Here is a 27,389-nt window from a genome sequence, read left to right on the forward strand (position 1 = left end):
TATCTACTATTGTACATTGCATTTTGTTACACTGTTTATTTATACACTGGACTCTCAACATAGCTCACTGTAATATATCTACTGCTGTGAATACCATTCTAAGTATATCATTTTGGTGTATATAGATATATATATATATATTGCATTTGGGTTGTCAACTGGATTCGTTCTGACATTTGTGATTTTTTTGTTGTTTTTGATTATTATTTGTGTACTTGTTTGACATTTTGGCTGCACCTACTATAACATCTGCTAAACTGTGTAAATGACCAATAAACTTGGATTTCATTTCATATTTGACTGGGTTTTAACAGACATATGATGTGTCCCAGAAGAGTGAAATTGCCTTTCCTCACCTTTTTTCCTCCATGATAATAGATCTTAAGGGACGACAGATGAATTTGCAAAGACAGGTGAATATGTAACGGTGGAAACATTGCCTTGGGAAGCAGTTAAAGATGATAGGGACACAGTAAAGGTGTTATGATATTGATATTAGGTAATGTCATGGAGTCAGGTTTAGGCACACAGGTAGGGGGGTTTAGGGGGCCAGGTTACCACTGATTCACAATGGGGTATATTTCATGGGGGGAACTTTGACACACCTCAGGATCCTGAATGCATCAGACTGTGATTGAGCTTTCAATAGGATTATAGCTTACACCACAGGTGATAGAAATTCCTACTTGCGCTCACAAATGATTGAACACAGGTCTAAAATAGTGTGAAACAGAGCCAGGATCCCAACTGAGAGAGAAGTGCATTGAATAGAACCAGAACAACAATTGTTAACAGAAAGGTGAACAGTCTTCCAATGATATGTGTAATACACTATCAAAACGGCAGAAAGGTGTGGAGGATCGATAAACTAGAATTAGAAACTGAAGATGACTGCTTCTGTGCTAAGCAACCGTTTTCATGGAGAATGTGAATTCAGATGAAGGTTGAAATGTTAATCTTTTAACTTTGCTTTTTTCATTTTTAATGGTGAGTGAGTCTTTCTCCATTTCCTTTTCTATGTGAATTCGCCAGACCATAATATTTGTGCCTAGCACGTTCCAACTATATCCTGGGCCTACTGTAAGTGTAGAGAGGGACAGAAAACATACAAAGCATGCAGACAGAGACACTGACAATGGCACTCAGTGGAGAAGATTGTTGTAGTAGAGGGTATTTGTGGAGTGTAGTGATTGAAATCTCTTGCCTGAGATGATTGCAAAAACCTACTCACACCACTCTTAGGTGCACTCTTCTGTCCTTTGTGATCTCAGAAATAACAAGGTTCCGGGAAATGGTGTTAGGTTCATATTTAGTGTAAGGACACATGCTTTGGGAGACATTTTACTCTTCTAAACGCACAGGCTGTGCTCAAATTAAGCATAACATTACGCTGAAATTGAGTTTGGAATATTGCAGCTCGTCATTGCATCGTCTGTAACACTGCATGTTCACTGCATATTTATGCATTTTCTGCATAAATATGTTTGAGTCATCACACTGGACGTTTTTGTGGCTATTACCAATTTTTTTTAGTACAATGTCACCCTCAATCTTTATTGATCAATTTAAAGTGTAATTTACAGGCAAGCAGTGGGAGGGTCCGTGTATGGCAACATATCGTGTCAGCTGTTTAGTGTCAAGTGTCATGCAGCCATCCAGCTGACCATGCTTTTTTCCTTGGCTGAAAATGTTGGTTCCAAAGCCTAGGAGCTCTGGATTAGCTACTAGATCTGCAATTCAAATGCAATTATGTCCTATTCCCTTCTCTATGGCAACTCCTTCAGCCGATGCAACTTTATCTTTTACTGGAATGGTTTGAAAAGTGGAGAGGAATGGTAATGTTTTTCCAACTATGGACCTTGTACTTTACACATTATAACCAGTCAGGGGCATCATGCACCCCAAAAATCTGAGGGGCACAAAGTACGTGAGGATGGCTGGGTGGTGGTCCGCAGGGGTTCTAATCCCCCCCCCCCCCGTCCATAAATTGGAGAATTTTGCATTTGTCAAACAACTGAAACAGCCTTTTCCTGTAATCTGGAGCCATAATCAGTATGCAAAAAAAGTTAATTATTCTGCATATTTAAGAATACCTCTTGAGCTGTCTGTATCCTCCTGACTGGGGGTTCTTCTCTTAAAATTACCTTAAAATGCTTCTTTGCATCCCTGCTAAAATCAGGGTAAAGGATTGAAAGGAATGTGAGTATTCAGTACATTTCGTTATAGCTTGCTTTTTTAAAGTCTGCAAATGTTTGCCAGCAGGCATGCCAGCTAAAATACAGGTAACTGCCAAAATAATGGAAAAACTTGAGTAAAAAGGGGATACAGCGTTTATTTAAAGAAGGTGCTTCCACACAGATGTGGTTCCTGAGTTGATTTAGCAATTAACATCCCATCATGCTTAGGGTCATGCATAAAAATGATTGGCAGGCCATTATTTTGGCTACCATGGCTATGCCCCCATAGGATGACGATGCCCCCATTCACAGGGCACAAGTGGTCACTGAATGGTTTGATGAGCAAAACGATGTCAGTCATATGCCATGGCAGTCTCAGTCACCAAATCTCAACCCAAGTGAACACTAGTGGGAGAATCTGGAGCGGTACCTGAGACTGTGTTTTCCAACACCATCAACAAAACACCAAATGATAGAGTTTATTGTGGAAGAATGGTGTCGCATCTCTCCAATAGAGTTCCAGACACTTGTAGAATCTATGCCGAGGTGCATTGAAGCTGTTCTGGCTCGCGGTGGCCCTACACCATATTAAGACACTTTATGTTAGCGTTTCTTTTATTTTGGAAGTTGTCTGTAGTTAGACAAGGTAGTTACGATAACTTTATTGACAGCCTGAAATTGTTTCTTGGTAGAACGTTATGAGGTTGAGAGATTGGGAACTTATCTGGACTAGCAAAAGCCAACTTCATAAAATTGCTAGGTAGCTAGTACCATTACAGATAATTATTATTGTTTTTATACTTTTTTTAATAGGACAAATCTGAGGGGGCATGACACCTCTGTAACCTACATATTACCTCAATTACCTCGAATAACCGTTGCCCCCATGACTCTGTACCGGTACCCTCTGTATATAGCCTCGCTATTGTTATTTTACTGCTGCTCTTTAATTATTAATTATTAATTATTATTAATTAATTAAGTTTATTATACATATTTGTTTTACTTATCTATTTTTTACTTAAACTTATTTATCTTAACTGCATTGTTGGTTAAGGGCTTGTAAGTAAGCATTTCACCTGTTGTATTGGGCACAAGTGACAAATAAAAGTTGATTAAGTACACAAAAGTGTAATTTTGCTATAGCGTGATCAGAAGAAGAAGAAGAAAAACCTGAGGCTTCCGTTTGAGTATGAATAAAACCTGACTTATTTACTATAGCGTTTAAATACATCTCAGTATCCCCATGTTACCCCATGTTACGTACAATAACCACTCTTCTTCCCTCCTGCCCTCCTACTGACACAATGACATTAGAAAGCATGATGTGCTCTTTCCTGGCTGTGTTGACCCCAACAGCCCACCACTTATCTCTGTATGTATATCGATCCCAGAACACCTTTCTTTCCCAGCAACTGTCCACCACAACAGCATTCTATAATAACCCCTTCAATCTCTGTCAAAACGCTTCAGGACTTAACCATGCTGAGTTGGGACTACTGCCAGGATGTGAACCAGTAACCGTGAAGCAAGGCGAGGCAGGCTGGGATCATAGAGCGAGTTCCTAGTCGACCTGTGGCTATCGATCGAGGGTTCATCAGGGCCTCCGGAGACCATTGATCTGTCCCGGGTCTCCACCCATTGATCATCGCCACAATAGGTGCCAGTGACAGGGTCCTGGGCCCAGCATCACTTTATTAGGCACATCTATGGATAGGATAGTTATGATGGATAGGATAAAGGCCCGTACTGCAGCCAGCTATCATCCTATCACTGCTAACTAACTTTGCTGTCAACCCCATGATGGGAGAAAGGAGATCATCTGAGCGTAGTAGCTAAATGGAGATACAGAAGACTTTCGACCATGATAGCCAATTATATTGGGAAGGGAAGAGGAGGTTGTGTTGTATCCAACCACTCTCTGCAACAACACTCAGCTTTGGCTGAATGAGTCATTACAATCTCTATAGCATCTCAGTTAGATGTCGTCATGCTATCTTACACAACCATTGTCCATCCCATAGACAGGTGTGTCTATTTATGGAGACATCACAAATTACTGTGGGCAGAAATCGATTATATTACAATCCCCTCCCATCCACCTAGAAAGTAGGCTAGATTAATACAGTAATAGACTTCTCCACCAGAGGCCTTTTTCTAATTCCCTTTAGAACGTCTCTTTATTGAACTTGTGGTCAGGTTTTACAATGCCATTTAGTATAAGATTAAATGTAGTAAATACTGGTGTGTCCTTTGTCTCCAGGAGCTATGCGAATGCTTCAGAGCTATCATAAATTGAAGATACTTTTCAGGGCCAGCTCAAGCCTTTTTCGGGCCCTACGTGAGATTTGATTGGAGGGCCCCCACCTCGCGGCAAAACATTTTAGAGGCCTTTTTCTTGACGGCAGAGAGAAACATTACGTTTAAAGAATTTGTTTTCTACCATTCTACACATTTTGCCATGGGGCGGAGAGAAAATTCTGAAATGTTATTACAAATTTAATGCAATTCTAATCATTTTCCATGGGGCAGAGTGCAAAAAAGGGCAGTTATATAGTTTTAAAGTCTTCCACTTCTACTCATTTTGCAATGGGGTGGAGAGACATTTTGGCATTTTTAAACTCCCACAAGAGAAGAAAATGCACTTTTATTTGACAAAAAAGCCAATAGCTTAGCTGTGATGTTGCACAACGATTTAAGTCATGATTTAAGTATGATATACACTGAGTATACAAAACATTAAGAACACCTGCTCTTTCCATGACATAGACTGATCAGGTGACTCCAGGTGATCCCTTATTGATGTCACTTGTTAAATCAACTTCAATTGGTGTAGACGAACGGGAGGAGACCGTTTAAATAAGGAATTTTAAGCCTTGAGACAATTGAGACATGGGGGGTCAGATATTTTCAGTGCCACTGCCGTGTGTTTTTCCTATGATGTGACATGCTAATAATCAGTGCTGTAACATACTTAACAAAATACTTTAAAGTAGTACTTAAGTCGTTTTTGGGTGAATCTGTACTTTACTTTACTATTTATATTTGACTATATTTGACTTCACTACATTCCTTAAGAAGGTATTGTACTTTTTACTCTATACATTTTCCTTGACACCCAAAAGTACGTGTTACATTTTGAATGCTTAGCAGGACCGGAAAATAGTCAAATTCACACACTTATCAACCAAACATCCCTGGTCATCCCTACTGACTCTGATCTGGCAGACTCACTAAACACAAATGCATGGTTTGTAAATTATGTCTTAGTGTAAGAAAATTGTGCCGTCTGGTTTGCTTAATATAAGGAATTTAAAATAATTTACACTTTTACTTTTGATACTTAAGTATATTTTAAACCAAATACTTTTAGACTTTTACTCAAGTAGAATTTTACTAGGTGACTTTTACTTGAGTCATTTTCTACTTCTATTTTCTTACTTTTACTCAAGTATGACAGTTGGGTACTTTTTCCACCTCTGCTAATAGTTTTCAGTGTTTCTTTTCAGGACTGGGTTTTATTTGAACGTTACCACCAACCAGCATGGCATTATTTATTAATAAGAAACGCCTGCAAAGTTCCTCCTCTTCACGAGACGTGAATGAGCTGAGCCAAAAAGCTTTTCACCGTAGCCTACACTTGGCCGCCTGGGCCATGGAGCAAATTAAAATAGGGGTTGCAAACATGTTTTTGCACCTCCTCTTTTTTACCAGCAAATGATTGCATTTTGGAACCCAGTTCCCCCCGTTGCCCCAAGATGAATGGTTTTGACCACACTCAACCTCTTGATTGTTGCTGCTTGAAATCAAATAATGAAATGGTACCCCAGAAAGAAAATTCCACAAAGGTTCTAACAGGTAGGGGAAGTGAAATGATAGGCTGCAATGACTTTGCTCATGATTCACGACGCAAATGATATGTATGTACAAAACCCTGACTGCATCGGACACGAAATGAAACACCAATACAAATGTAACAACAACACAAAATTAATAATATCTTTCCTGTGCTGTTTATTTTGTGCTGTTACATTTCTATTGGTGTTTCTTATCGTGTCCGATGCGGTCAGGGTGTTGTAACATATAATTTATGGCTTGTTATTGCTGTGGTGCAGCTGAATAACCTGCCAGCAGCCTACCAAAGGCTGTACCATGTCCATTACAATGTATTATATTTCTATGGCGCAATCACGGATGCAATTTATGGAAGATAACAATAGATGGCAAATTCTAAGATACTGGTTTCCCCTGTCCATCTTTGGCAAAGTTTTCCCTAAATGCTTATGTCAAATCCAGCTCCAGAACCAGCCATAGACCAGCCAGATGGCTAATCTTTGAATACGGTGTAGCAACAACAGATAACATTAGCTAGCTAGATAAGGTTAGCATGCTAGCGAGATACACTGACAGCTGTTAGTGCCCTCTTGCCAAGTTAACAAACAGATTACTGACCATTTCGAATCCCACCATACCTTCTCCGCTATGCAATCTGGTTTCAGAGCTGGTCATGGGTGCACCTCACCCACGCTCAAGGTTCTAAACGACATCATAACCGCCATTGATAAGAGACATTACTGTGCAGCCGTATTCATCGACCTGGCCAAGGCTTTTGACTGTCAATCACCACATTCTTATTGACAGACTCGACAGCCTTGGTTTCTCAAATAATTGCCTCGCCTGGTTTACCAACTACTTCTCAGACAGAGTTCAGTGTGTCAAATCGGAGGGCCTGTTGTCCAGACCTCTGACAGTCTCTATGGGGGTGCCACAAGGTTCAAACCTCTGGCCGACTCTCTTCTCTGTATACATCAATGATGTCGCTCTTGCTGCTGGTGATTCTCTGATAGACCTCTACGCAGATGACACCATTCTGTATACTTCTGGCCCCTCTTTGGACACTGTGTTAACTAACCTCCAGACGAGCCTCAATGCCATACAACTCTACTTCCGTGGCCTCCAACTGCTCTTAAATGCTAGTAAAACTAAATGCATGCTATTCAACCGATCACTGCCCGCACCTGCTCGCCCGTCCAGCATCACTACTCTGGACGGCTCTGACTTAGAATACGTGGACAACTACAAATACCTAGGTGTCTGGTTAGACTGTAAACTCCGTAAACTCTAGACTGTAAAGTATCTCCAATCCAAAATGTAAACTAGAATCAGCTTCCTATATCGCAACAAAGCATCCTTCACTCATGCTGCCAAACATACCCTCGTAAAACTGACCATTCGACCGAACCTCGACTTCGGCGATGTCATCTATAAAATAGCCTCCAACACTCTACTCAACAAACTGGATGCAGTCTATCACAGTGCCATCCGTTTTGTCACCAAAGCCCCATACACTACTGTAAACAGCCCATCTATCTACCTACCTCATCCCCATACTGTATTTATTTATTTATCTTGCTCCTTTGCACCCCAGTATCTCTACTTGCACATTCATCTTCTGCACATCTACCATTCCAGTGCTTAATTGCTATATTGTAATTACTTCGCCACCATGGCCTATTTATTGCCTTAACTCCCTTATCTTACCTCATTTGCCCTCATTTTTAGTTTTATTTTGTTCTACTGTATTATTGACTATGTTTTGTCTATTCCATGTGTAACTCTGTGTTGTTGTATGTGTCGAATTGCTATGCTTTATCTTGGCCAGGTCGCAGTTGCAAATGAGAACTTGTTCCCAACTAGCCTACCTGGTTAAATAAAGGTGAAATAATTTTAAAAAAATTAAATTGCCCTCTTTGTTGTTATTTCTCCACTGTACGTGGAAATCACCACAACGTTCCAACCCACACTTTGTGAATATGTATCAGCAGTCTGCGTTATTTTTCGTAGTTGGAACCAAAATGAAAATGTTCACTATAAGACAGAAGTATATCAAAATTGGGGTGGGGGCCCCTTAGCGGCTGGGGGCCCTATGCGACCACTTATGTTGCTTATGCCTGGAGCTGGCCCTGCTACTTTTATGAAGCAATCTTACTTTATTCATAGCGGATAACTGTAGAGATCCATTAACTTGTCACGCTATTTGTCTTCCTTATAACCTGGCCCTGCGTTCCATACAAAGTACCTCTGCTCTCACTCAACCCCACCCCTCCTCTCTCCATCTCCACATCCTGCCCGCCATCCTCCCTCTCACCCACATACAGTAATTGGAAATACATTGCAAGTACCTTACTGGGCCAGCTCAGATAACTGCAACATTTTACAATCTAATTCACAGTACTGTGTGTGTGTGTGTGTGTGTGTGTGTGTGTGTGTGTGTGTGTGTGTGTGTGTGTGTGTGTGTGTGTGTGTGTGTGTGTGTGTGTGTGTGTGTGTGTGTGTGTGTGTGTGTGTGAGAGAGAGAGAGTGTATACAATTGTTCAAATCAATGTATTGTTTGTCAAAGTTCAACATTTTTTTATGAAATCTTGGGCAACTTCTAGGAAGTCATTTCCAGCACAGCTGTCAGTGCCTCTAATCCTCCCAAACCCCACATGAAACCCATCCACCATGTCTATGATCACATCTGCTTGGATGAGACATGTTGTGTTCCATGCTGTTGGTGGTCAGTAATGCCTTATAAAACCATTACTACACTCCTCATATATCCTCAGTGATCCATTGACAACTATTCTCCAATATTTCAGAGTGCTGACATCCCTTTAATACAACCCCTAACCAGTCAGGTCATAAAATATACAGTATGTGAATTATTACATCTGAATGTATGCCAAGAGCTAGCCCGGGGAAGCATGTTTTATGAATGCTGGGTTTCGTGTATTTGATGAACTGGTGGGTCACTGTTTGATCTTGGCAAAGACTGGGCCCAATCATTTTTTTCAAAGCATTTTGACAGTGCCCTAGAGGGCTTCCATCTGTTTAAGATCCATATAGGTTTGACTCTGCGTTATTATTGACAGTTGAATGAAGCATGGATTTCACCTCATCCTGGTCATGGACTCTGGTACAGTGTGTAATTTTATCTCGAGAGGTCAAGGTGGAAAAATGTATCCAAACACAAGCGGAAGCAAAAAACAAATGCTGGTAAAAGATTTCATGCCATGTACAGTGCCTTTAAACAGTATTCATACCTATTAACTTTTTACACATTTTGTTGTGTTACAGCCTGAATTTAGAATGTAGATTTATTTTGTATCTGGCCTACACACAATATCCCATAATGCCCAAATGGAATTATGTTTGTAAATGTTTGAACAAAATAATAAAGTATTCAACTCCTTTGTTATGGCAAACCTAAATAAGTTCAAGAGTAAAAATGTGATTAACAATTTGCATAATAAGTTACATGGACTCAGTTTGTGTTTAAATTACATTACAACAAAATAATACAACTGTAGTTTATGTACTGTGCCAATTTGTCTGGAGGGTCAGAATGATGGTAGAATAAAATAAAGAAAGACCATGTTTCTTATGATCTTTCACTTGCACTGTGGGGACTCTGTCACACCTCACCTCTTGCCCTGGTAGACAGAGTCAGTGTAACGGTAAGACATGTTCTGGTTATGGTGAGGTCAGTGCCTCTCAGGAAGAAGAAATTGTGTTTTTGTTGTTTGCTTCTGTTCTCTTTTGATCTGTTTCTGCATGGTTTCCATTTTCCGCACAGCTCTGTTTTCTGATCTGGTCCTGCTTTCTATTTCTTCCTTAGGAGATTATATAAAATGAAACCCCTCGACACTCTTGAGTTTCCGGCAAGATGCTGTCGATGAGAAAGACCTGAGATGCAGAGAGAATCATTTGTGAGGAGATTGTTGTTCGGATTTGAACTGATGCCCCTCATTTAACATTTCCGTTGACTGACTCCTGTCCCATTTTGTTTTTGCAGCACATGGAATGAGGTTGACCAAAACAGTCGACTTCCACATCGATTGCTTATTTGTTTTGTTTTAGTTATGCACTGTAACTAATTTCATATCTCTCTCGAAATCCAACCATTTTGCAATGTCTGACAAAGCTATCTATACATTCAAATATTTTGGTTACACTCTCAAACCAATTTACACTTTAATGCGAGGAGTGTGCTGACTGTTAAACCAGGTGTTCCTCCTACTATAGCCCTTGTCCCCAAGGGAGCCACTTCATTTTGCTAAAAGGAGCCTCATTGCCACCCATTCAGAGACAATGCTTTTCCACTTTCATCAACCATTTAGCCACCAAGTGACTTTTGTATTGAGTTCTCATTGAGTTCTCCAACGTGTGTTATGATGCCCGGAGGGACACTTACCAATCATGTCTGCCAGTTTGAAGAGGGGGCCAGGAGCAATACAGGGAACTCTGGAGTGAGATTATCATCCCTGCTACTCATGTCGATATGTCCAGCTTTAGGCAATCCTATTACCCAACTACCTTAGCTACCTAACTTCAGAGGTTTTATCTCCACACACAGCCGTTCCAGAGAGCCATGCATTGGCTTTATTCGGGAACACTGGCCAACCAGCCTGCTGATAAAACTGCCCACTGTTTGCATGGTTCCCTATACTTACCTGTAATAGATGAGAGGAGAAAATAGCTACCTATGCAGTATACTTTATGTGGCTGAGCCCCAGGAGCTGTTGCCCATCACACAATAAAGTGTGATTATGGAGAGTTTGTGTGAATAAGGTGTGTGTGTGTGTGTGTGTGTGTGTGTGTGTGTGTGTGTGTGTGTGTGTGTGTGTGTGTGTGTGTGTGTGTGTGTGTGTGAGTTTATACATTCTTGTGTGTGTGCACACGTGTGTGTTTGTGTGTGCAAGCAACTCAGTGAACTAAAGACCTCTGGTCCCAATGGTCACTCCGGATTTCCTGGTTGTAGTGCTAAAAGGCTGTGGCGTCTCCATAAGTGTTTGGGCCACATTTATCTGACATGGCTTCAGTCCACAACTTCCATTAGAAGGGAGTTGATGCTGCATGAAATGCCTCCATACTGAGCAATGGTCTGTATCCCTGTAATGTAGACTCACCAGCTGGACAGGGCATATTGCGGGAAAAAAATGCTCAAGGATATTCTGGCAGAAAATAGAGAATGTTCTGCTAGAACAAAAGTGCCAGACTTCTGAAAACAATTTGTTTACCTTATTAACTCTGCAGTTAGGAACAATGTTTTAATATTAACTATTTTTGAAAGTACACTATCTGTGACAAGCAGGTATCATTCTGCAATAACCAATATACTTCTTATCAGCCTCTGTCTACTACAGCAACTTTTCAGTATATAATATTAATATTAATTAATTAATTTATCTCCTCCAGGCTGATGAGGGAACACAGTGACCTCTAGGGGGTAGCAGAGGTCTATGCAGATGGAGAAAGATAACTCCCAGACAGCCAACAGCAGCTGTACTGCACCACACTGAAGTCAGTGAGAAACGTTCCAAGACCACATACAGCACCAACACACTGGGGGAACGAGCTGTGGGAGGAGAGGGACTTTGATGCAGTCAAACACAGACTCAGCTGTGTGTACAATGAAGGGTCTCTCTCTCTCTCTTTCACACCCCTCCTAATCACCATGAAATTAAGTTGTTTAGAAAGTAGCTCCTCTGAAATGTCCTCATTGAATTGGTAGATATGATATTCAAATTTAGTGGCTTTACTTTTTTGGGTGGCTGTTTGAGGATATGCTAAATTATGCAGGGTGTAGTGAAAGGTGTATCATCTCAATAGTGTCCCTTTAAAAATAGTCCACTTCCAGCTGGGCAGAAATCATTAAATAAATGACTCTTCACTCCAGAGCTGACTTCGAGGGACACTACGGACAATAGTGTGTACAGCCTTGTTCTTAAATGTATAAAAGTTTATTTTTTTCATCATTGAGCTAAACCCGCTACCCCGTAATGACAAAGCAAAAACAGGTTTTTCATTTTTTTTGGATAATTTATTAAACTTAAAAAACTGATATCACATTATCTTAGGGCTAGGCGTCCTGCTAGCGGGACAACTTCCGGTGAAACTGGAGGGCGCGCAATTCAAATAAATAATCAGACAAATGATGGATAATAAACATGTAGGTACATACAAGTGTCTTATATCGGTTGAAAGCTTAAATTCTTGTTAATCTAACTGCACTTTCCGATTTACAGTAGCCATTACAGCGAAAGCATGCCATGCAATTGTTTGAGGACGGCACCCCACATCAAAATATTTTTCCAACGGCACAGGTTTCATAAATTCACAAATAGTGATGAAATATTCACTTACTTTTTGAAAGTCTTCCTCTGTAAAGTCTTTTTGAAAGTCTTGAAAGTCTTTTTGAAAGTCTTTCCGATATAACATGTAGTGTCGTTTGTTAGATAAAATCCTTCTTTATATCCCAATAAGTCCCAATAGTTGGCGCCATCGATTTGAGTAATCCACTCTTTCAACATGCAGAGAAAGGAATCCGAAAATCTACCGCTAAACTTTGTTAAAACAAGTCAAAATACGTTTCTATTGACTCCTCAGATACCCTAAAATGTAATCAAACTATAATATTTCATACGGAAATAAGTATTAGCAGGTGCGTTTTGGCTTCATCGCGCACCCGAACACGAATTTCCAAGAGTGTGTCCCTGAACTAAAACTCATATTTTTTACTTGTTTTGGAAGTTACAAGCCTGAAACCTTGAACATAGACTGCTGACACCCTGTGGAAGCCATAGGAATTGCATCCTGGGAGCTGGAATTCATTATTTCCATATAGTTTCCTTTGTAAGAGCATGGACTCTCAAAAATAACATTCTGGTTGGTTTTTCTTAGGATTTTCTCCTACCCTATCTATTGTGTTCTAGTCTCCTACATTATTTTAACATTTATACAAACTTCAAAGTGTTTTCTTCCCAATGGTACCAATTATATGCATATCCTGGCTTCAGGGCCTAAGCAACAGGCAGTTTTCTTTGGTTACGTCAGTCAGGCGGAAATTGAGAAAAAGGACCCTAGCCCTAACAAGTCTGTACTTTGTTGAAGCACCTTTGGCAGCGATTACAGACTCGAGTCATCTTGGGTTTGACACAACAAGCTTGGCACACCTGTTTTTGGGGAGTTTCCCCCATTCTTCTCTGCAGATCATCTCAAGCTCGGGAGATTATCTGAGATGAATGGGGAGCATTTCTGCACAGCTATTTTCAGGTCTCTCCAGAGATGTTTGATCGGGATGGTTCCAGGTTCCCTCCAGACATGATACTTGGCATTCAGGCCAAAGTGTCCAAGCGGGCTGTCATGTGCCTTTTACTGTGGTGTGGCTTCCGTCTAGTCACTCTAATATAAAGGCCTGATTGGTGGAGTGCTGCGGAGATGGTTGTCCTGGAAGATTCTCCTATCTCCACAGAGGAACTCTAGAGCTTTGTCAGAGTGACCATCGGGTTCTTAGTCACCTCCCTGACCAAGACCCTTCTCCCCCGATTGCTCAGTTTGGCCAGCTCTAAGAAGAGTCTTGGTGGTTCCAAACTTTTTTCATTTAAGAATGATGGAGGTCACTGTGTTCTTGAGGACCTTCAATGCTGCAGAATTTGTTTTGTACTCTTACCCATATCTGTGCCTCGACACAATCCTGTCTCGGAGCTCTACGGACAATTCCTTCAACCTCGTGGCATGGTTTTTGCTCTGACATACACTGTCAACTGTGGGACCCTATATAGACAGTTGTGTGCCTTTCCAAATCATGTCCAATAAATAGATTTTTTAAATTGAATCCAGTTTAGAATAAGGCTGTAACGTAACAAAATGTGGAAAAAGTCAAGGGGTCGGAATACTTTCTGGAGGCACCATAGTCACTTTGTTTAATCTTTTCAAATCAAATCAAATCAAATTTATTTATATAGCCCTTCGTACATCAGCTGATATCTCAAAGTGCTGTACAGAAACCCAGCCTAAAACCCCAAACAGCAAGCAATGCAGGTGTAGAAGCACGGTGGCTAGGAAAAACTCCCTAGAAAAGCCAAAACCTAGGAAGAAACCTAGAGAGGAACCAGGCTATGTGGGGTGGCCAGTCCTCTTCTGGCTGTGCCGGGTGGAGATTATAACAGAACATGGTCAAGATGTTCAAATGTTCATAAATGACCAGCATGGTCGAATAATAATAAGGCAGAACAGTTGAAACTGGAGCAGCAGCACAGTCAGGTGGACTGGGGACAGCAAGGAGTCATCATGTCAGGTATTCCTGGGGCATGGTCCTAGGGCTCAGGTCCTCCGAGAGAGAGAAAGAAAGAGAGAATTAGAGAGAGCATATGTGGGATGGCCAGTCCTCTTCTGGCTGTGCCGGGTGGAGATTATAACAGAACATGGCCAAGATGTTAAAATGTTCATAAATGACCAGCATGGTCGAATAATAATACGGCAGAACAGTTGAAACTGGAGCAGCAGCACAGCCAGGTGGACTGGGGACAGCAAGGAGTCATCATGTCAGGTAGTCCTGGGGCATGGTCCTAGGGCTCAGGTCCTACGAGAGAGAGAAAGAGAGAAGGAGAGAATTAGAGAACGCACACTTAGATTCACACAGGACACCGAATAGGACAGGAGAAGTACTCCAGATATAACAAACTGACCCTAGCCCCCCGACACATAAACTACTGCAGCATAAATACTGGAGGCTGAGACAGGAGGGTCAGGAGACACTGTGGCCCCATCGGAGGACACCCCCGGACAGGGCCAAACAGGAAGGATATAACCCCACCCACTTTGCCAAAGCACAGCCCCCACACCACTAGAGGGATATCTTCAACCACCAACTTACCATCCAGCCTCTGGGCTGTGATGTGTTGTTTCTGGGTTACCATTGGTGTTGGTTTTGCTGCAAAGTGAAGGGTGAAGATATTGTCACTAAACAAACCGAGAGAGAACTCATTGCACAGTGTGTGCATATAATGAAACTACACATGCTTTACACACCCTAGGTCACATTACCAGGACCTATTATCATATTGCTGTACAATTATCACTTTTTTGGTTTAGAAATGGTAATATTTCTGTTTGAAATATTAGCTGATAATTATATGTAATTATCAGCTTTAGGGAGGAAACAATGGAAATCAAAATAGAGAAAGTGTTGACAATATGATACCCGTTTTTTGATTAATGCCAAAACAATGAGCAATGGCTTCGTGGGAGAAATTCATATGGGGAATCAACGTTAATTATCCAGGTAAAATGAACAATACCTATGCCAACATCCTGGCTTGTTAAATCCCACACTCCGTTCTTCAGGAGGGTCACACATTATGCTATTTTACCCAGCTTTACTTACTCACTTCATACATCTAAAGTATGTTCACTGATCGTTAACTTGGAATCACTGAAATGTTTTGAATGTCCGTCACATTTCCTTTATTAATCACACAAATGTTTGCAAGGCAGCTCTTGCTTATGCAAAGAAGAAAAAAGGAGAATAATCAACACATTTTCCAAAGCATAATATTGTGTTCCAAATCTTCCAAATTTCCAATATCACTGTATCCAAGCAATTTGTGAAATTGTCATGTAAACACAACAGTACTTACTTATTTATGCATTTCAAAGACATTACCGTGGCAGTAGACATTTTATGCTGTCATTAAAGTTCAGAATTAACGGCAGGCAACATTAGCACAAACAGACCATGGATGCTTTTAGTGTTGGCGAATAACACTAGTCTTTTTTAACGCAGAAACAAAGCACAGTTTACCGCTTTTATCTTGTAATTAAAAAAAATAATAATCCTTTATTTAACTAGGCAAGTCAGTTAAGAACAAATTCTTATTTACAATGATACAAAACTTACAATGATGGCCCATCTCCTCTCATTTGCAGCTCTAACATTAAGGGGGTAATGTAAACTAACAATTATGAACATGCCTCAGACATTTTGCCCTTTGACATTTCCCAAGCTCAGTGCAAAAAAAAGTATTATTAAGTATCATATCAGCACCTATACCAGAGTCCTTATGCATGACTAGGCGGTAGCGGCATTCGTATTTCTGCCTGCGCTTTCTGCTGAGAGTTTGGGAATGAACCAGGGTTGCTGGAGAGACCGCCTCTGTTCCTGTAGCAGAGCAATCAATGGCTAGGATATAGAAAATGGATTCCTTTATAGAATGGATGGAGGAGGCTGGGTCAGGAAATAAAAAAGGAATCCAAGCTAGGTACCAGTTCAGTGAAAAGAGAAAACTAATGAGTTGCAACTCATATCTGGTCTGACTTACAGAAGGGAAGCACCGGTGCCCTCTCTCTCTCATACCCACCCCACGTCTATTCTTACTGCTGAGCGGAATGCTTTCCTGTTCCTGTGCCAGCGGAATTATGTGCAAGACCAAGGTGATAATGCGGACTTCACATACCCTACAACTCTTCCATTATGCTGTGGGTTCAAAAAAGTCCATCCCGTCATAATGCAACCCCAAATGGTGGGCAAAAGCATAACGGAAGTGAGTGGAATCAATTACAGGCAGCACGAAAGACATCAAAAGAGAAGAGGGAATCTTGATAAAAAAAGAAAGTTGTGTAGGATGACAACCCTCATTCTTTGGACTCAACCTGCGGGATGTTTATACATTAACTTCACACTTTTTTCTTTATTTCTTAAAGCTTATATTTTAGGCAGGTAGTTTTATTTTACAGTATGAGGTATGGGTCCTCATACACACAAAACACAGTCTGGAAAAGACCCGATTTGTCCAGATGGTACAAGACCTCTTAAAAAAATGACTAAATACTCCCCTGGAAGTGCTTCTTACAACTGTCATCTACTGTAGCCCTGTGTCCAACACAATAACCAGCTCTGTCCTGGGGGTAGGGATGAGAGAGAATGCGCTTCAGTATGCCCCGTGATTGTGGCAGTGGGCTATTAGTTATAATCAGAAGAGGAGACATGTTGTAAATCACACAGTTGAAAAGGCCTGTTCCCTTATCCTTGAAGCTATCACTAAAGGTTTGATCTTTAATCCTGTCTTCCATCAATGCCTTTACCCATAGTGTTTTGTTCTGGCATACAGGAAGTTAAGGCATTGCTAATCAGGTACAAGAGTAGTCATCCTCGGACCACAACCCCTTATATGGCTTGCAAGCTGCTAGAGTTGTGAGGTGGGCCCTTACCCACAGAATGTCATTACTGTAAGGCATCTCCACAGAAACGTTAAGATAAGTTGTCCTGCTTGTCTTTGAGGGTGGTAAGAAGTGCTCTCTGGACCTTGTCTTTCAATGGACATCCCAAACCACCCCCATCTTTCCACATGAGGAAGTGGAGAGGAGAGGGATGACAGGGGCTGTTGATTAATAGCAGACAGGGGAATATTGGCAAAAGGCTCCGGGGACAGTGGCTCTGTCACCGTCCCTTTACCCTGTGCACTGTCTCTGCTAGCTGGTAGGACGAGATGTGAAGTGACATCTCAGTGGCATCTAGAGTCGGCTGTTAATATAATTCATGGCCGGCTCTGTCACATCAGTCAGCGGCTTCCCGGTATTGTCTGGGAGATAAGATAGTCATTGAAAGAATAAGGAGAAAAACAGATATTACTTAATGTCCGTAGAATTAGAAATAGCTTTGTTGGTAAATTGTGATTACAAAAGAAGTTGTGATACATGCCAATCATTAGATAAAGTGAAAATGGACTAAAGTGGGACGCAAATTCAATCTACAGGATGCTATGATTAGTATGGCTATAAAAATCACCGCAAATCATCTCAGAAAATATCTCCACTCTGTCCCCCAATTTTTCTACTTCAGTGTATTACCAGCCATTTTGGTAAAAGAACAGAATAGCAAATGCATGTAGTAACTGATAGATCCAGTCACAGATCATGTTTTGATGTAGTGCATGTTTACATGTACAGGAATACTACGTTTTCTACTAGCTGTACATTTCGAAGTCTCATATTCACAGTTATTGAAAAAGCAGATGGTGACTTGATTATAAATAGAGAATATAACTGTTGTTATCCTATCAGCTGGATAGGTGTCACGGCTTCCGCCGAAGTTGGTCCCTCTCCTTGTACGGGCGGCATTCGGCGGTCGGCGATCCACCTTTCATTTTCCATTTGTTTTGTCTTATCTTCCCACACACCTGGTTAAAATTCCATAATTACATGGTGTGTATTTAACCCTCTGTTTCCCCCATGTCCTTGTCCGGAATTGTTGATTGTAAGGGTTTGTACACATTTTGTCTGGCGTGCGAAAGGTTTTTGTCCCATTGTATATATTTATTGTTTTTGTTCACAGTGATTTTATTATTAAACTGCGCCGTTGTAACACAGTCTTTTCTCTCCTGCACCTGACTTCTCTGCCGCCAGTACGCACTCATTACAATAGGCTAGATTTATCAAAAAGCAATGGTTAGTATTAATGGTCACTGAGATGGAGGTAATCAATGCTTTTTAACTTCATAATATTTTTGCCAGTAGGGTATTCTGAGTTCAGCATTTTGTTAAGGTTAGCAAAACCATTGTCATAATTGAAATGGGATATTGTTAAATGGAGCGTGCAGAAAACAATCAAATAGATTTTTTTGCCTTATATAACATAAGAAAAAGGTTACGTCTATCCATGGTGTTTTGTGGTTCAAATCGTCTTCTTTATGAATGCTCAAAGCCATGAGCTGTGGAAAAGGTCTCCTATTGTTATAGGTCTTCGAACAATCATACACAAAACTCTTAAGAATAAGCCTATATTACAGCAGACCATACTTATATTTTCTGAATGCCATGTAAGTTTCAGCCCCCCATGGAAAGTGATGTGCGTTTGACTTTATGCTGTACCAATATGTGCCAGTCAAAATGGACAATGTCAAATGGTCAAAATGGTAGATTACAAAGAAAATAAAAAAGCATACTCGTATTTCCTGTTCAAATTCAGATTGCCGTTTAATATGGTTAAGTGGACGACTCCTGCCACCTCATGTTCTATTTGACATTTAGGGAGTACTTACAAAGCAAAGTCTCACAGCACCACTGATTCAAGAATTATTTCCTTTCCTCCATGTTACCATGGAGACTTGAGATGCAAGTTTCAAGTCATGTGCACAAGTACAATGACATGCCTTTCTTGCTTGCTCTTTCCCAACCATGCAGTAATCAATATTAATAGTGCAATAAAATAAATAAAAATATCAAGTAGAACCAAAACATTAGAAATAGAAATAAGAAGAACAGAGGAAGTAAGTAAGCTACATACAGGGTCCGTGCCAATACCATATTTACAATGTGCAGGTATACTGGAGAGGTAGGGTTTGATATGCATAACGGTAAGGTGACTAGGCATCAGGATGTAAATGAAATAGAAGGCTCAATGCAGATAGTCCATGTAGCCATTTTGTTGTCCATTTACAGTACCAGTCTTATGACTCTGGGATAGAAGCTGTTCAGGAGCCTGTTGCTGTCAGACATGTTGCTCCGGTTCCACTTGCCATGCAGAAGCAGAGAAAACAGTCAATGGCTTGGGTGGCTGGGATCTTTAACACTTTTCAGCAGAATGTTTTCCATTCAATTAAAATGCAGAAAGAGAAACACCTGATCACTGTAACGTGCCTCCTCTTTTGCATGTTCAATGCTAATTGAGGAGCCAATTGACTTTCGTGTCACAAAACCTCAAGCTGCCAATTGGGTTTACAAGTGAGAATCCTTGCAGCTGTTCAGTTGCTAGTGGGATACTGATTCTGCACAGTGGTAGTTCAATAACTCTGGCAACACAGAACGAGCACACATCTCATGAGGCATTTATAAGTTATATTCTTCAAGAATCAAAAGGCTATATGTCATTAATTTATAAGTTAAAAAAACTTTATGTAGCAACTAAGGATTCTAGCTTTAATAGAGTCCCTGAGATGGTGGTGAGATACGTTCCTTTTGCTTGAATTGTGTTTTTATTCAGGTGTTTGAAGTGCACACTGCTTCTAACTTTTCAATTTGTGTTTGCAAATAAAGGATTCTGTGTTCTGTGTCTTGATAAAGTACAGTAAGCAAAACCAATGTCATAATTGAAATGGAAGATTGATACAGTGCATTGCAAAAGTATTCACCCCCTTTATCAGGAATCAAGATAAGACCCAGATGCAGACTGTCAAAGTAACACGATATTGTAGCAACAGGGGCAGGCAAAGACAGGTCAGAGCAGGCAGGGGTCAAAAATAAAGGGTAAGGCAAAGGTTCAGGACGGCAGGCGGACTCAGGGTCAGGGACAGGCAGGGTTCAGTAATCCAGAGGTGGAGCAAAGGTACAGAATGGCAGGCAGGCTCAGGGTCAGGCAGGGAAATCAGGCAGGCGGGTACAGGGTCAGGACAGGCAAAGGTCAAAACCGGGAGGACTAGCAAAGAGAGGCTGGGTAACGATAGTAGCTGACAGGAAAACCGCTGGTAAGCTTGAATGAACAAGATGAACTGGCAACAAACAGACAGAACACAGGTATAAATACACAGGGGATGATAGGGAAGATGGGTGACACCTGGAGGAGGGTGGAGACAAGCACAAGGACAGGTGAAACAGATCAGGGCGTTATACACTTGGAGTTTTTCCTATTTTGTTGCATTAGAACCTGTCATTTAAATATATTTTTATTTGGATGTCATGTAATGGACATACAAAACATAGTTGAAATTGGTGAAGTGAAATGAAAAAAAATATTTAAAAGAAAAACTGAAAAGTGGTGGATATGTATCCTATGTATTCACCCTCTTTGCTATGAAGCCCCTAAATTAGATCTGGAGCAACCATTTACCCTCAGAAGTCACATAATTAGTCAAATAAAGTCCACCTGTGTGCAATCTAAGTGTCACATGATCTGAGGTTCACCTTCCAGCAGGACTATGACCCTAAGCATACTGCTAAAGCAACACTCGAGTGGTTCAAGGGAAAACATTAAAATGTCTTGGAATGGCCTAGTCAAAGCCCAGACCTCAATCCAATTGAGAATCTGTGGTATGACTTAAAGATTGTTGTACACCATCGGAACCCATCCAACTTGAAGGAGCTGGAGCAGTTTTGCCTTGAAGAATGGGAAAAAATCCCAGTGGCTAGATGTGTCAAGCTTATAGAGACATACCCCAAGAGACTTGCAGCTGTAATTGCTGCAAAAGGTGGCTCTACAAAGTATTGAATTTGGGGGGTGAATAGTTATGCACGCTCAAGTATTTCTTGTTTGTTTCACGATAAAAAAATATTTTGCATCTTCAAAGTGGTAGGCATGTTGTGTACATCAAATGATACAAACACCCCCCAAAAATATTTTAATTCCAGGTTGTAAGGCAACAAAATAGGAAAAAAGCCAAGGGGGGTGAATACTTCGCAAGGCACTGTAAATAGAGAGTGTGGAAAACAACCAAATATATATTTTTGGCTAATATACAATAAGATAAAGGTTATGCCTAGTCAATAGCCAAGTACTCTTCCTTTAAATGCTCAAGGCCATTTGAACTGTGCTCTCTCCCAGAAAAGGTCTCCTTTTGTTATACAAGGTCTTCGAACAGTCAAACACAAAACAGCTCTTTGAGAATAGGCCTACAACATAATGTATAACAGGAGACCATACTTCTATTATCTGAATGCCATAACGTACGTTTCAGCCCAGCACCACATGAAAAGTGATGTGTGTTTTGACTTTATGCTGTCCCAAAATGAACAATGTCAAAATGGAAGATCACAAAGAAAAGAAAATAGCATTTTCGTATGAGATTTTCTCCATGTAATTTCCTATTCAAATTCAGATTGCAACCTCATGTTCTATTTGACATTTCAGGAGTACTTACAGAAGCTCAAGTCTCACAGCACCACTGAATCCAGTACTACTTCATTCCCTCCATGTAACCATGGAGACTCGGGATGCAGCAGAATGTTTTCCATTCAATTAAAACGCAGAAAAGGAAACAACTGATTGCTGTAACATGCCCCTTCTTTTGCATGTTCAATGCTATACAGGACTCATCTGTGAAAGAGACCTTAGTCTCAGCATGACTCCCTGTTAAAATAAAGGTAAAATAATAATAATAATTATTATTATTACTATTTTTATTATTGAGTAGCCAATTAATTGTCACAAAAGCTCAAGCAGTCAATTGAGTTTAAAAGTGAGAATCCTTGCAGCTGTTCCAGGTGGGGGATTGATTCTGCACAATGGTAGTTCAATAAGTCTGGCAACACAGAACGATCACACAGATACAATCGACAATGATTTGGCTGATAAGACCAGACTTCAAAGCAGCTCTCCTTCCATCGACAAGCAGTTTAATATTTTCAACAGTGGCTTTATATTGACCAGCATCAAACTACTGCAATAAACATGAAAATAATCTTTAGATTAACCTGTTCTTTTCCATTTTTTTATGTATCTGATTCCCCATGAAGGATAATGTTTGTTAGAGCTTTACCTTTACAGTAGATGGGCTTCCACTGAATATGAGTCAGAGCTGAGTCAAAGGTAAAAAATGAGTTGAATCTATGAGTAAATCTAAAGAAAATAGAGTTGATGGCTGACTCCTATTGAGAAACTTGCAATATATTACTGACTAATATTTCTTAGTGCGAGACCAGGGCCAGCTGTTTCATCTGTTGCAGCAGTGTGACTGTCTTCCCAATTCCCTCTGCACTCCTGTGAAGCAAACAAAATTAGAACTTCCAACATCTGCTCGATGATACTTTGCCTGTTATTGCTCAAATTGAACCAAGGATTATGAGGTTGGGGAACACAAGAAAGGAAGCAGTGTTTCTCTCTGACAGAAACCATTGTCCTTTTTAGACAAAAAAAAAAACGAGTTTGAAAAGAGAGAAGAAACAAAAGGAAACGCAAGTCTTTGGAAAAGTTATATTGAATTGAACAACATTGATTTTGCTGGTGAATGTAAGAAATTGACGAGTCCCAATTTATCGTACTTACTGACGGCATCTTGCCTGTCAGTAAGTCACTCACTCATCTATGGATGGCCTTCCATGCTGTAGGCCTACTGTACAAAAACACCTCCCCATACTGTGTTCCTTTGTTATTAATAGAGAGAACCTGTTTTTCTCTGCACTGTGAGCGGGTGCCAGTATCTTCAAGGCCACACAGGCACATCCATATTTCAGCAGCTGATTTCTTATGCTCTTGTACTTGGTCGACAAGAGGACGCCCCTGTGGCACCTTGTATTTAGCTGCTATGGCCATTAGAGATTAGAGATGAGAACTGTGGCAATCAGCATGGCGGCTGACATCAAACACATTTCTTCCACCTTTCTAATCCGAAACCCATGTTTATTATATTTTGTTGTGAAATAGGCTACATCCATGAGCTACATTGATGCAAATGACAACGGTTCCTTTGTTAGTATGACAGACTACAGAGATCTCCTTTAACCCTTGTGTGGTGTTCATGTTTTTGTTATTCACCCAATGTTTGCGGGTCTGATGGACCCACAACTTTATTGGGTTTTTAAAACAATACAGCCATAACAATTTACGTAAAAATACTTAATACTTAAATGTTGACTTATGACAATTACTAGCAATATAGACACCATACATGCCATTTACCTCTACTAGATCATATTTATCAATGAAAGTGCTATTAATTTGTTTTTAAATTAAATGTAACTTTTTGAATCAATCATGTTAATCTTGAACAAATAAAAATTAAACAAGGTTGTCATCACTATTGATGTTTATTGCTTTGAACTGAACAAATTGGAAGGACAGATTTTTCATACAGGATTTTATGGAAATGATAAATGAGCCCCATTTGAACAAAACACCACCACATGAGGGACAGTGTTTGTGTGCTGCAAATGTATTTCTTGCACTTGATACATGTGTACGGTGTCTTCCTGTCCTTCTTGGGTCCACACACATCACAGTGCCTCTTCTTGTTGCCTCCTGAATTCTCCTCACGATGGCTGCAGAAGCTGGGGTCCTTGGGATATGTTGCCTATGGATTTGAGGTCTTACCAATGCCTTGCCCAGATCCTCGAGAAAGAACAGAGTTTCCCTCTGTTCCAATCTGGGTTCAAAGCCAACCAGATGACAAACGTGTTGTACGCCAAGATGTCACAAGTTGCCAGCGTAGGCTTCTTCTTTTGCAGCTGTAGCCAGTCACCAGCTTGTCTAAATTGTCCAACCCTCCTTTTCTGGCATTGTAATCTATTATGATTTCTGTTTTTTGATGTTCCTGGCCACAGACTCTCCCATCCCTATACATTTTCCTTTTTTTGGCATGTACAACACTAAGGACGTGTTGGCCGTGCACACAAACTTAGAGGAATAGTTCCGTGTATTCAACAGCTGAGGCGGGAGCTCTGGCTTGTTTTTTTTGCACTGTTCCTACCATCGTCAGCTTCCTCTTGAGGAGCTCCTGTCCCAGCTTGTGCGAAGTAAAAAAGTTATTGCATGTGATTTGTGGCCACGGTGTCCCTGTGTCACATCCAGGACAACCCGCATCTTCTCATGGGCTCCTCCATCTGGCTTCCCTGTATCCACGCATATGATGAAGCAGCATCACAGGCAGCCCAGATCTTGATTCCTTATTTTACGGGTTGAGACGGTATGTACTGCCTGAAGGGGCAGCAGCCCCTAAATAGCATAAGCTGCTCATCAACAGTAACGTTGGGCCCAGGGTTGTAAAACAGGGGAAGGCGATCCTCACACTTGTCCCACACTGACCTGATTGCAGCTAGCTTGTCTCTTTGCCGCCGAGCTGGTCTAGTGTCTCGGTTATCGAAGCGGATAATCCTGGAAACAATGTGGAAGTTTTCCAGAGACATTGTTGCACGGAACAGATCTTTGCCAGTTTCTGCATCCCACAGGGATTCTGTGGATTCCTCAGTGGATCTGAAAACAGCAGCAAGGATAAGAACCCCAAAGTATGTAAATGAGTTTGGTCCATCTCCTTGCATCTCTCTCCAAAAACATACCTTCCCTCCAAATGAGTGCAGTCCAGAATGATTTTCTGTATGATGTCTGGGATGAACAGTTCAAAAGAAGACTTTATGTCCTGAACATTAATAACCACCATCCGCGTCGGCCCTGATTGCATCCGTATCACATTGGCAGCCATGCGGGTGGCTCATTCCTTGGTCAAGAAGACCATTCAATTTCACACATTTTTGACATCCATATTTCACCTCCTGCAGGCTGCTGATGAGTGGGTTTGTTGACGGGCTGGTCCTGGGGCTGGCTGCTGACGGGCTGGTCCTGGGGTTGGCTGAGGGTCAATCTCATCCTCTTTTTCCAACTCACTGTCAGACTCCATATTGACAGAGACATGATCCTCATGTTCTGAAAAATTCTTCATCGTCCAAAGTGGAAGAAGCTCCTTCCGCACTAGCTTCTCTCTCTACAAAAATTATTTTTAAGGCCCTCTGAGCAGAGATTATTTTTGCCAAGCTGATTCTTTGTGGTAAGGAGCCACACATGCAAAGCTATTTATTTATTGTGTCCCTCCCCCAATTTGCACCTGGCTGGGGTAGTGTGGGTAAATACAATAAATTTTGTACAATGTATCGAAATAATGTATCGAAGTAATGTATTGTAATAACATTGTGCAGGTTCTCGCAAGACATTGTGTAGTTTCATCCACTATAAAGTGTAAGAAGTGTAAGAAAAGCGGGCAGGCAGGCAGGGAGACAGACGGCTTCTTGGTGCTATGTTGGAACAGCAGGCCCAGGGAGGAGGAAGACAGAGTGAAGGCACACAGGAAACCTTTTTGCTTCATTTTTACTTGTTTTCACCTACACACACACATTTTCCACACTTTTATTACCCTCGGGTCCAGTGGACCCAAACGCCACACATGTAATATAAATGTGTAGAGGGGTGCACAGTGTGTACTCAATGACAATGTGTTATTTGACATGTTATTCACAGAAAATGAGCCAAGGCCAATGAGTCTTAGGTTAAAAAAAAATATGAATTGTCTCATATTGTTTGTAAATGTATAAAATGGGTCCCATAGATCCGAACACCACACAAGGGTTAAGATGTGTTCAACATGACATACTGCTTCCAGTTTTCCTGTACGTACATGGCAGAGGCTGTCATAATGTGTCAGTTAGCAGCCTGAAGTAGCCAGTAAAGAAAAATACTGTAGTGTTTTGTAAATTGTTGTTTCTTTAAACTGAAATCAGACATATGTTTCGATGTCTCCTTTTGGGATTTGGTTCTGCCACATGTACTGTTGCTATTGTTATTTTTTCTATTTCAAATGTGGCTTCTATCTCTCTGGCTCTACCTCCACCTTGCCTTTGCATTAACAACGCAAAGCTCTTCACACTGCAGCCCATCTGTCAGGGTGCAAGTTGAGCGACCCTCTTGATATGGAACAGGCCTGTGTTTTCACGATTGCTGTCATTAGTGTTTACAAGGTTTACTTGACGTCATTTATCCTCAGTGGCAGACAGAAACGAAGGGAAAGACAAAGAGAGGGAAAGAGGGAGAAAGAGGCAGCAAATTCAGAAAAATCACAAAAAACGGGGGATGAGAGAGGCATTTATTATTTTTTTCACAGTATTTTCCCTGCTTTTGAGTGCATGGTGACGGAGCTAATTATAGCCTGCAGGATGTTCTAGTGTTCACAGGTATGGTTACGCAGTGAAGAAGACAAAGCAGAGCTGAGGGAGACGCTGCTCAGCAGGTGGAGGCAGCTGTGTGTTGGATCCTCGGGGGATTGCGGTGCATCCTTAAGCACCCGTATCATTTTATTATTAGCCGCATCTTTGCATAAGTGCAATAAGACTGTGTCCTTCGCACTATGATGGTTCAGCGAGTTTGATTATTTGTGCCCCTTTCCGTCTCCTTTGCTTCTCTCTTGTCGTCTTGATAAGCTAGTTGTTCCTCCTTTCACCTTTCCCCCTCCTCCCCTCTCATATTGAATTTCACACATGAATATTGCTCTGCAGCTTATTTTCACCATGCATGATGCAATGCTTAGCAGGAGCTGCTAATAACATTCTAGTAGTTTGCAGCAGGTCAGGCGAATGCAGGTTATACACTGATTCCAATTATTACATCAGTAATGCCAGGTATACACTGATTCCAATTATTACATCAGTATGTGATGTTTTTACATTTCCCAGCTAATGCAGCATTAAGTTAATGCTCAAGGGAACTGGAAGGCAACCCAGCTGTCTTCAGGAATTATATTAACCCTAATGCACATGCTCTGCAGAAAGGAAAGACCATCTTGCAACACTCCAAACCCACTGCTTCCATTACAAATGGAAGAACACTGAATCATTCCTCGCCTCAGAACCTGGGCGCTCTATGCGGTGAGTGCAGGTGTTGTCGGATGTTTGCCAAATTAGCGCTGAGGCTTTTAGGCACTG

Source organism: Oncorhynchus clarkii, chromosome 29, assembly GCF_045791955.1.
Source record: "Oncorhynchus clarkii lewisi isolate Uvic-CL-2024 chromosome 29, UVic_Ocla_1.0, whole genome shotgun sequence".
In the NCBI taxonomy this organism is placed as follows: Eukaryota; Metazoa; Chordata; class Actinopteri; order Salmoniformes; family Salmonidae; genus Oncorhynchus; species Oncorhynchus clarkii.